This window comes from Gavialis gangeticus, unplaced genomic scaffold, assembly GCF_001723915.1.
Source record: "Gavialis gangeticus isolate Ggan-Ray unplaced genomic scaffold, GavGan_comp1, whole genome shotgun sequence".
NCBI classification, from domain to species: domain Eukaryota; kingdom Metazoa; phylum Chordata; order Crocodylia; family Gavialidae; genus Gavialis; species Gavialis gangeticus.
Window position 1 is genome coordinate 148,013,116 of NW_017729022.1, and position 10,593 is coordinate 148,023,708.

Sequence of the window (10,593 nt, forward strand, 5' to 3'; positions counted from 1 at the left end):
GACCATTTCCAGGATTCTTACCAGAATTGCTTGCATGTTGTAAGCATGATCTGACTGAGCATTCAACACATAAACTTGTTTCTGTCATTGTCTGGAATGGCTGAATAGTTCAGATCAAATTTGATTTTACAGTAAAGGCACTTCATGAATACACGAATATAATATTACCAGACAACTGCCCATCAGGAATGATGGGGGGGGCGGGCAGGGACGGACAGCTGCCATCCACCACTACACAGCCGCTGCTACCTTCCAGGGGTGGGGTGGGGGGAGACGCTTGCCCCGCCATCCCCTCTGCCCCCCTTGGCTAGCACCCCGTGCTGCCGCTGCCTCCAGGGAGCAGGGCTGGGAGAAAGGCGGGACGAGGCCTGCACTGCTGCCCCCTCCCACTCTGTCCCCTCCATCCCTGCCATCATGGCAGCACTCCACCGCACCACCGCCTCCTGTCCAAAACACTTTTGGAGCACACTGGTTGTTTCAGTAACCAATCAGAGTGCTCCAAAAGCACTATGGACAGACAGACAGACAGACAGACAAAGACCTTTATTATATGAGAATAATATCAATGTTTCAAAAGAACATGTTTTTGCTGTGTTCTTGTGGCTACTAACATTTATTATTATAGACAAAGCTGATAGCATAGACTTTTACAGGGGGTGTGGGCAGAAACACCTACATGCAACATTACTTAACATTCTTACTAGTTCCTTTGCTGTTAGCAACTGGCTATGTCCCACTGGTAAAATGTGAACTGTATCAGTTCTAGGTGGTTCATCCATTTGAGCTAGGGACACAAATTGCACATAAACTAGTATAAGTGACTAAAAACCAGTTCAGATCTGTAACGCAGCAGAAGTTCATTGCACATAAAACATTTTCAAAATGCCCAAAACCTGTTTAAGATAAACCTGGATGGATGTAGTATCAGATTTAACTGATTTAGGTTAAATCAGTTTACTGAACTTCTGTACCAGATCCCCTCCAGATTCAAGTTCACTCATAGTCCCTCCACATGTTTTACACCTCCCCTGCAAACTCCCCCTCACAGGGCGGGTGGGCTAGCCTTGGGCCAAGCTGTCTTCTCCAGTGCCCTCTGGCTTCTGACCTGAGCTATTGCAGGCATATGGCTGCATTTTCAGAATCAAAAGCAAACGTCTGTTCACTGACGTATCGGTTCAATCTACACAGCTTAGACTAACCTGCGACGATTGAATCTATTCAGCCTCGGGCTTTTTGACTGTCTGTACTTAAGCATAAAGAACAGCTTAGTGCAGCTACGATCCACCCCAGCAAATCAGAGGTTAGAAGTCTGTGCTATGGAACTAAAGATCCAAACCCATATATAGAGAATTTCCTATGCTTGACCTTAATCACAGGGTCCACAAGATCCAGATATTCTGCTAGGCACTGATTTGGCAGGCAGTCTGGAGAAGTACAGTTCTTTAATTCAACAAATAAATAGTTTTTAACTGAGCAAGATATTATTTTGATAGTTACTACTAAATGTAATCTGAACATGGAAACAAGACTTTGATATTTTAAATTATACAATGAAATTTAAACACATACTATATCCATAGGCAAGATAAAATGCTCCAAAGAGTTTTTTTCTCTCAATGCTCATCATTGATGAAGAAAAAGGAAATGAATTAGTAATGACTGGAACAGAACAAAACACAATGATGAAACACTACAGGGCTTGTATAAATGTTGCTTATTCTAGAAAGGATATTTTCATTTTATCAGTACACATTCATAACTGTTTGAACACTCAGAAATGGCAGAGATCATATAAGCAATATCATCTGCACATATGTTACCATATTATTTAGGGTTAGACAGCTGTTACTTGAAATATTTTTTCCCTCACAGCTATATCATCAATTTGTTTATTAAAGGAATTTATCATATAGCCATACAAGCTATTCCTTGTATAGGAGTTAGGAAACCAATTTTGCTTCTAAAAAAAGAAAGAGTTCAGCCAAATTAATTCTTCTACTACAACATGAATTATTCTTTTTAAATTTTGAAGTTATGTTTTGGCCATATTAAAGCAGTTAGGAAACAATCCTGAACTTTGAGTCTCATTTTATTTCTGAACAAGCAAGAATTCTGAATGTAGATGTTACTGTCTTTGTTTTTTGAACGCATAACATTTTCCTTCAATAAAAATATATGCAGTATATTAGCTACTTTATAAGAATCCTCTGTCACCTTTAAACAATTAAGAGGGGGAGCAAAAGAGAGGGAGAGTTACAAATGGTTGTAGTTAGGATCCTGGGACCTATTATAGTATGCCCTTTATCCACGCAAGTGCTTTATCTGAGTGTAATTTAACAATGAAAAGAAAAACTTAGCTATTTTCTCCATAATATTACATTTTTTCCCCGACATTCCAGCTACCCATTTTGGTTTGTAACCTTTTTCACCTCTAATCTAGTCTCCTCTGCTACTGTTCATCTTACTCCTGCAAATACAAATATTCGCAGTCTCTTTTCCATTGGAAGGCATGCTTCACTTTGATATGCCTTGCTTCTTGTTTATCACAGCTGAAGTGATACTGAACCAGAATATCACTCTTGCCTGGATGGTCAGAAGCAAAGCATCCTGAGGTATATCACCAAGTAGGATGGCAGTGAGAACCAGGTTCTGGAGCTTTGTATAAGATTTCAAAAGACAGTTGCAAAAGTGACTGGGAGCATGAAAAGATTCTCAGGTAGATGGACAATAAGGAAGACAGTGAAAGAAAGACTTTCAGCTTAAATGGACTTTGGAGTACAGGAATAAGACATGAAGAAGGAGATATAGATGAATTACATATGGCAAAACACAACTATTCTATTTAACTCATCAAATACACTGGACAAATTATGGGTAGCTAAATACTGATCAAGAACAAGTGAAAAAATAAAATAGGAATACAAGTATCTACAAATACTGTTTACGATAATTTTTTAAACAGCACCTGAGGCATATTGCCTTTCCTCTCACTAACACTGAGCTTTTTTCATGTCTGCTATAATAATTATTCCCAGATGTTAACATTTTTGCCCATTCTTCTGTCCCCAGCTATTGCCCTCCCATGCATTCTTTTCTGTCTGAACCTGAAATTACAGATTTTGCTACAGATTTTTTGTTTTAAAATATTTTTCTAAAAATAGAATCAGAACATATTTATTTAACTGCTTGAAAATTAGCTTGTCTTCTGTAGTTGCCAAATATTTAGCTTCACTCAGTAAATATGATGAAAAACATTTCTGTAGATGGATCTCTCTCATCTGTATTTATATCATTCACACGCCTGTCAACAAGCTGTGGATTTCATTCTTTATTACTTTTCCAGGCATATACTGAAAAAAATGTAAGAAAACAACCCTCCCCCCCAAATAAAATATTCAAATATGCATGCATTCATTTGACCTGCCTTGCTAGCTGTCACTGAGCTCTAGATCTGACTACAGGAGGAGAAAAAAAGTAAAGTGTGTTTTAAAAATTGGTTTAATAATGTCATGATAATAAAGGGAAATTCACACTGTAATTTGTTGTGGGTTTGCATTACAGTGGTTGCATTTGCTGCTTTACAAAAAAAAAGTATTTGTACCATTACATTGCTTTCTATCATTGTAATTTGTTCTCTGCTGCCTTCACATATGCAGAACTCAAATTTTGCTTAGGAAAAAAACTTGACATGAAATGCTTTAGCACAGTCCATTTGGGGAACTTAAAGAACTTTTCCTTGGAAATGGCAGTGAAACAGAGCTTTAAATAGACCTGTTTTCACTCATAAAGAATTATCCTGGGACCTATGTAAATTTAACTCACAAAGTTTAAGTAACAGAAAAACAGTACAAAATGTCATTAATCTATATTACCACATTTACTGTGAGGCTCATAATACTTAAATCACAAGGATGTGTGATATTTCAATCACAAAAGTGACAGGAAATGCCACTTGTGTAATATTAAAATGATAAAAAACTTACTTTGTTCACATGATAAAGATTTATCTTAAACACAGTAATACAAGTGCATTTAGAGGTTGAAACTTATTTTTCGCTCCCCATGCTTTGCCAAAGTAAACCCTTTGTCTCATCTAACTCAGACCCTTAGCATATTCCAAATAATTGTTATGTTTTCACTGCTTACGTTAAGCAGAAAAGGGGCAAGATAACTGACACCCCAAATAGCATGATGTCCTTCCTAGAGGGAGCTCTTCATGCATAGTGATGCAGTTGCCTTTTCAGTAAGTAGGAAAGTAAATGAGGACTTTGCAGGACAGAAAAAGGAAAGTGAAACCTAGGCTCTACCTCAGTTAATACCTTTTTGAGCACACAGTGGAAGAACTGCTATAATTCTAACAACAACAATTCTTTCTAGAAGAGACCCTAGAGCCAAACTACGATTTCAGATCCACACATCACACGATTTCTGGGTCCTCAATTTCTAGGTTCAGGCCTCATGTCCGATTCTTTCAGTGACTTCATTCTTAAACCCAGTTTTCAAGTTTTAGTTGCATCATAAAAATGTGTCCCAATGAAGGTTATTATATATTATTATCTTCTTGGGTGAAGAATCTTTAATATATAATGTACGCATTCCTTCCCACACTACAAAAATAATGATGTTGGGGACCTGATTGGAAGTCACACTGTGCTTAACAAATGCTTTATTTCAGGACTCCAAATACAATTTTGGAACATGCACTAAATCTAGCTCTGGAATTTGAGTCATCACTCAAACCAATATAATTTAGATTCTGTGATGATACAGAAACCCTAAAATAGGAAGACAAAGGAACAGGTGATTCCCCTTTAATTACATCCAACAGTCAGCACATGCCAATTCCTTGAGAACTGTTGGGAGTTACCAGTATGGACCATAAGGTACTGTTGACTCACAAGTCTACTTGTCTACTCACAAGTCTACTCACAAGTCTACTAGTAGTCACAAGACTACTACTCAAGTTGCTCATCTTTTTTCTGCCAGTCTCATACGATTACTTTTGACAATTGTTACTCTTCCAGAGGAAACTATGAACAGAGAGGTGAAAGTCTCCATATTGCCACCAATGTCATTGAACATGCACATAAAACTGGAGAGGGATTGCAGTGATTTAGGCTGCAGAAGTGCTGATGAGTAGACAACACAATTTTTTTAAATCTGATTCCCATTCAGCCCCCTTTGTGCCATTTTCAAACTATGCAATGCCTTCCTAAAGTCAAATGGGAGGGAGACCAGGCTGGTGGAAACTCAAGATAAGGCAATAATACTATCAGTATAATGGATAGAAAAGATCTCAGGGACATAAGTCTAGCAATGTCCATTCCCATGCTTAAGGGGATTTTCCATCGTTTGTAAAATCACTTTACAATATGAAAATGTTCTTGGGCTCAACTTCTAAAATCCTCCATGCCCCAAAAGGTGTTTTTACCCCTTTCTACCAAATCCAAACCTTGAAATACTAATTCATGGCTTTGTTACCTTGGAAAGAATTTACACTTGGGTCTCTCTCTATGCAAATTTGTTTTGTGTGAATTCGCTTATATGCAATGACCTTACCTATACCAGAAACTCGCTTTGTGCAAGAAAAATTCGATCTTATACGAAGAAGCATGCAACGCAGCTATGCGTGTAATAATGGATTCACTTTACGCGAATTTGTGTTATGCAAGGATTTTTGGAATGCAACCCTTGCATAAGAGACCCGAGTGTATATCAAAGCACCATGTTTGTGGTTAAAACTAGCGCAGAGAGCAGTGGCTTGCCTGTTTGGCAATGCCAGCTGACAGGAAGATGTTCTAATAGTTATTTTCAGAATTCTTCACAACTATTAACTTTCTGCCGCCTCCAAGGTATAATTAATGGTACCAACTTTAGCCTTTTAAAACAATACCTATCATGGTCCTAGCTACCTGAGAAACTCACTCTCATTCAAAATCCACTGCAGTGGTTGATTTTAGCTGATATGCCAAAACCCAAGATTTAAATACTGAAGGTTGGTTGTAGGTTATCCCCTGCTGCACAACTGAATCCCTTCATGTGCAAAAGAGCTGAACTTTACTGTCCTTTAAAGTTCAATAAGTGGACACACGGGCTGCTTGCAGATATGGGGGGAAAAACAGTGCTTTACTTTAAACTTGGCCTGCTCCCTTTCTGAACCCAACACATGCCCAAAACAGGCAGCACGTTAGTTGCACCCAGCTTTCCCAATGTCTGTACAGATCAGGAGCTTTAGTTGGGCTTTTTTCATGCCTTAATCTAATAGCCAATTCAATCAGCTATTAGATAAAAGCACCAAAAGCCCTGCTGAAGCACCCAATCTATACAGAGGCTACAGAGCCCGGTCGAAATAACATGCTGCTGCTTCCAGTAAAGCGGTTTGGGTTTTTTTCCATGTCTGTCAGCACCCCTAGTTTTTCCACGGGTTTTTTTTTAGTGGAAAAGAGTGATTAAAGGGAAATCAGTTTGTGAAAGCATGGAGGTATGACAAGGTGTGTTTATTCATGTGTTCGTATGCCTCATGGTCTACTGAAAGGCACATTTTACAAAATCTGTATATAAATGCATATCTATTCATTACACATATGCACTATACCAGCTGATACTGCATGCTTACAGTTTCAGATGCTTGTGTCTATATAACTCGCATTATTTCAAGATGAGAAAGGGAAATTTGGGAAAAAATGTACATTTGCTTTTTGGATGTATAAAAAATGCATCCCCTGGAATACTGCACACATAAGGAGAATAATTATTGAAATGTTTCTCCTTCAAAATAAGTTTAACTCTTCTCATCAGCTCTTCCATGTACAGACAGTGAACTGATAGCTTCAAATTTCTGGTGTTCCTTACTGAGGAATTTTTGCCTTTATGATCCGGAAGATGCTAACAGGTTGCAGCAAAATCTCTTTTTCCCCAATTTTCAGTCTCAAACTCTTTAACTTACATTACCCTATATTAAAAGTACTTAATAATCCAGGATCCCATCATTAAGTCTCTCTGTATCTATTCTATTTACTTGTAACTGCAAGTACTTCCCATTTGGAATCACGTGCACATCTGCTCAATTGGTGGCATATAAACAGCTTTCTGAGGCCAAGATAAAGGAAAATAAAACATGGCTCCAACCTCCGTTTTTGCATGTGTAAGTGCATTCAATCTTCAGGTTTGGCTACCCACACCTAAAGTTTTTACTATGCAAGCTCAAATTAGAAACTGTGATATCTAAGTGACCTACATGGCAAACAGTAGCTTGCCTGGGCTATTGTTTGGGGTACATGACCTGAGCACTAACTTAGAAGGGGTGCCAGAATGGTGCCCTCACCCCGAGTTCACATCCCAGAAGCAGCCCCAGAGCGTTGCTGTTGCACTAATAGATGGACTCTGCACTGCTGCTGTAGAAGCAACAACTGGACATGTAGATCATGCTGCAGCAGCAGCAGCAGCAGCTGGGGACTGTTTCTAAGTTCGTGGTGTAAGTAAGACTCCCCAGCAGCCCATGCTCTCAGCACCCTCTCTCTTCCAGTGCTCAACTCCTACTTGCTCCCACAGGGTTTGCCCAGGGCACAAACCCTCCTTGTTATGCCTCTGCTCGCAAATATAACTAATAAATAACTGTGGGCTGTTTGACAAGATATTTTCGCCCACTGAAACAAAACACACCATTCTGTTTCCCTTCTGCCCGATATGAAGCCATTACAACCATACCATGCCTCCATTAAAAAAAAAATCAGCACACATACTCTAAATGGGATTTTAAATGTAAAACTCCAGCATATTGTCGATGGTATGGTAAAAGCTGTCCTATAACAACACTATAGGACTTGTTATAGTTCATTGTACAAATATGTAGACAATTCTTAAAACATTTTGCCATAAACTGTAATAGTTTCAAAGAAAAGTGCAAGTTGTCCTTTAAGTTAAGTATTACAGAACATATGGTCTATAAAATAACCTAATGTTTGCAAGCTATTGTAATATGTAGGCACTGTATAGCAGATTTAGACTGGAGTTCCCCCTTAACTGGATTTTTCCACAGAACAATTTTCAAGCTGTATCCTTGTTATCACCATTTTGTTTACTAATTAATAATGTAGAGACATGATACCGTGTCTCTACATAAAATGCTGTTCGATGTGTGTGGACTTTTTCCCAAATTTATTCATAAAGAGAAATAAGACTCAATTATTCCTTGTTTGAAACTACATGAAGCTGCACTCATATTTAATTCTGCTTGCTCTGGAAACAAACATAAATTCCTTGACAGAAACTTAAAGACTGCATATAAGCAAAAGGCAAAATCATCCAGAAAAAAAAGAGCTTTCTATTCTAGACATATATTTTGGGTATTCAGAGATTATGTCCCCTATTATATTCTTTATTTTAGGGGCTTTTTTAATGCAATTAGCACAACATCAGAAAAGATACACAGGCCATGTACAAGCAGTACGGGAATCTTTACATGTGCTCTGAGGTGGGGGGGCACCTTAACTAGAGTGGATCTTAGGAGCCACTTTAATTAAAGCACCTGCAGCATCTCATATATTCAGTGTCCCACGCTTCAAAATGGAGTTGGGATCACTTTAAATAAAGCTTGTTCAATGAGCTTTAGTTAAAGCACCCCTGCTACCATTTTGAAGCGTGGGAAGACTGAACACACACGTGACACCAAGGCAGCTGGAGTGTGCTAATTAGAATGCACTGGAGCAGGCATCAGGCATGCGTATAGGTACCCAAGGTTTCTACCTGGAGAACTGCCGCTTTTCCAGCAGAAATTACCAGTGTACATACACGTGTACCATTTCTCCCAAAGAAAATGTGACCCATCCAGGAGAAAAATTGTCCAGGTTCACACCTAGAAGATCTCCCCTGTGAGAGTTTCTCTCACTAGAATTAACGCCTTTAGGCATGTTTCCTCTGTGATCAGAGAGTCAAGAAGCAGCTTCCCCTGTGTCTTCCCCCAGCTTAGGGAGACTTCAGTCTGAGGAAGGTGAAGGGGCATTTCCTCGTAGCTCAACTCTTGACTGTAACAACCCACAAGCTGGAACACGAGACATGGTGGGGATGACTTGGAGGTTGGCACCAAGAAACTCCATGTGCTTGGAGAGTTTCACAACAGCTCTGAGCACGCGCTGCACCACATGGCCACAAGAAGCAACACTGAGCACACAGCTTGTGTAATGCAGATACAAGTTCCTGCAATCTAAATGGAGTCCCTTTATTATTGCAGAGCTCTGTACATGAAATTCTGATCACAGAAGGGTTAGCCCACCTTCCCCCAAGCTTTCCCGAGACCAGGGGATCCCAACCTGCAAAAGGCAGGGGAGCACTGCCCCACAGCTTCTACCCATCCTGGAGACCTGTCCCCCCCCGCCCCACCCCACGTCCAGCAGACTGGGTCTGTAGGCCTGATCTGGCATGTGCTGCTGACCTAGCTGCATGGGAACTGTTCGATCAGGAACTGATCCAGATACACAGGAATGGTCCATCTGGCCCATGTAGCAGCACTGGGCCCCCACTCAATCCAACCTCACAGGAACGGGGGCCAGTCCCTCTGCAGAGGGCCAGCACAGCTGGATCTGAACCAGCCACATGAAGACTTGGAAATTTTACAGCAGAAGAGCAGTGGCAATGTTAGTTGCCAGCATTCCCCCCACTGCCAAATTTCCAGACCTACTGGGAGATCTATGGGCTGGATTACATGACTTTGTGGGTTAATCTGACCCACAGGCCCAAAAATTTCTATTTGTCTTGGAAGACAATATTAGGTAACACCTATTAGAAGGACCAGCAGCAAGGCTGCTTTGTTCCCCAAAAATCACCTCCTTGATTCTTTAACAGGTGTTTCCACAGGAAAGGGACTAAGGAAAAGGCTTTCTGCATGAGAAACCCCTTTGATTTCCTCCCTAGGGAAGTCTATTGGCACTGTGGGATGTGTGTGTACCCAGCTGGACATTCTTCAAAGTTTATCCTTCCTTCTTAAGAAGAAGAAGAGAGTTGGAAAGCATTTTCAATTAACATGGCATAACACATGATGAGGAGGAAAAGGATTATGACTGAGCAGGCAGACAACAGTAGCATGATGAAAGTATATTTTACACACTAGAGCATCCAGAGTTCATTTAAGTTGCCTGTAAGGTAAAGTTAATATACCTAGCAGTAGCAGCCTCAAATAGGCTGCATTACTCCAGACTGCAGCAGTTCCCAATGTGGTGCCCATGGGCACCATGGTGCCCCCCGAGGTTTATTCAGGTGCCCATGCACATTTTCACGACCAGTAAAAATCATTATTCCAACAAAAAATGTTGTCACTGACAACTGAACTCAGGCTGTACGCAATGGCCTCCAAAATGAGTCAGTCTGACTGACACAGAGTGGTGCTTACTACTTACCCCAAAATGAAACTATGTGCATGTGCATATCCAGGATTCTAAATTCTAATCTTTAATATTCATATAGGTTCCCACTGCTTTTTCTTTTAAATTCAAATGTGCCCTTGGGCACATAAATGTTGGGAACCCTTGCTCCAGAGGGTTGCCCCCAAAAGCAGAAGCAGCGTAACTGCCTCTATGCAGTGCTTGGAAGTAGGCTCAT